Consider the following 2,021-nt stretch of genomic DNA (forward strand, 5'->3'; position numbering starts at 1 on the left):
CCACAAGACCGGATTCTTTCCGTAACTGCAGCCCTTCCAGGCTCTTGTTAAGAAAACCCCTGTACGTGGTGTTCTTCTAAAGAATCCTCCCCTGGAATGCTCGAAGTACACTGGGTCTCTCCCAAACCGGAGACGGCACCCATCCACCTCAGAATCTTCCTTTCCTTTCCTTGCCCTGGGCTAGCCAGCCCCGATGCATTAAAGTCGGGTGGATCCGCACTCCAGGCCATAGCCTTCCTGGGGGCTGGTCAGGAGGACCGGGACCATGTAATCAGCACTTCATACTGGACCGGAACCCCGAACCACGTGACATCCATGTCTTAAATACCCTCTCCCAGAGGGCACAGCAAGAGGGCCACTCCCACTGACCTGGCTCCGAAAGAGAGTAACTTATAGTGGAAGTAAACTCCCCTATCGTTTTCAGCCAAGGAAGCTGCCATCTTTGCCTCTGTTTAATCTTCAACTGCTATGGTGCTGCACATGTGATTCGTTATGACACCAGCCATTGGATGGTTTGATAGTTTGGCTGAGAGCACAGCCAATGTGCAGTTAGCATTCCTGGCATGCCTTTTTTTTTTCAATTTTTTAAATCCATGGGTTTACTTCCACTTTAAATGCCTGACCAGACCATAGTTCCACGCCTGCCACAAGAGACAGTGCCCCCTGTGGCCAGGCTGAACATCTCACAGTCCAGTCAGACTGATACAGAAGTCAAATTTAGACAAATAATACCCAAACCTAACTGCAATTTAGGTAGAGTTTATTTTGAAAAACACATAGCGCGTGCTCTTCAGGAGCCCGCCGCTACAGATATCCATATAAATTATTATTATAATACAGAATTTATATAGCGCCAACAGTTTGTGCAGCGCTTTACAACATGAGGGCAGACAGTACAGTTACAATAAAGGGGGAATCAGAGAGCCCCGCTCGTTTTATATATATATATATCTGTGTACCCAGGTTTTTTTGTTGTTGTATGTATACAATGACAATAAAGTTTATCTATATATATATATATATATATATATATATATATATATATATATATATATATATATATATATATATACTATATTACCAAAAGTATTGGGACACCTGTCTTTACATGCACATGAACTTTAACCCCCCTGACGGTATTCCCGAGTCTGGCTTGGGGTGGAATTTTTATACCAAAAGCGGTAACCCCGAGCCAGACTCGGGACTGCATCGCTGGATCCAGGAGGATGTTTACTTACCTTCTCCCTCGGATCCAGCGTTGTCTCCCCGCTGTACTAGCGAGCCGTGTCTCGCTCGATCTATCACATTGCTGATCTCCGTTCCCTGCGAGCGTTGCGACGCACGGGGACGGAGATCGGCGCCAAATTACCAAAAAGTAAAACACACAGTATACATACAGTATAATGTAATCTTACAGATTACATTGCTGTATGTAATAATTTCACATCTTCTTTGTCCCTAGTGTTCTGCCCAGTGCACTGCATGCAGTTTTATATAATAAAAACTGTTCTTTATGTCTGGAAACTGGAGATTGTCCATAGCAACCAAAACTGCCACTTTACATCAAAAATGATTTTAGACCAGCTAGAAAACAGCGATAATAAATTGGAATCACTCGCAGAATTGAGCGATAGTGATTTGTGGGGAGATCCGTCATCAAATACTGAAAGTAATGACAGTGACAATTCTGCAACTGAGCAAATTTCAGTGTTTTTGATTTGATTACATTATTGAATAATTTTTATTTTTGTTATATTATTATTTGGTACAATTATTTATAATTATTTATTATATTATAATTTATGATTTAATTTTTCAAACTTTATCATACCCGGGATGTCTGCTAGACTCTGGTTTGGACAGATTTAAGTGAGTTACTCCTAAGAATTACAGGCCTACAATATAAAACGCCAAATTTTCATGCAAAATAATGGTACCGCTTTTAGCACCTAAAATCCGAAATAATCATACCGCCAGTCTTAGTCTGTAGGGTTCAATATTGTGTTGGCCCACCCTTTGCC

This window comes from Lithobates pipiens, unplaced genomic scaffold (assembly GCF_037356315.1).
Source record: "Lithobates pipiens isolate NorthernLeopardFrog02 unplaced genomic scaffold, aLitPip1_a1.2 Scaffold_22, whole genome shotgun sequence".
Lineage (NCBI taxonomy): Eukaryota > Metazoa > Chordata > Amphibia > Anura > Ranidae > Lithobates > Lithobates pipiens.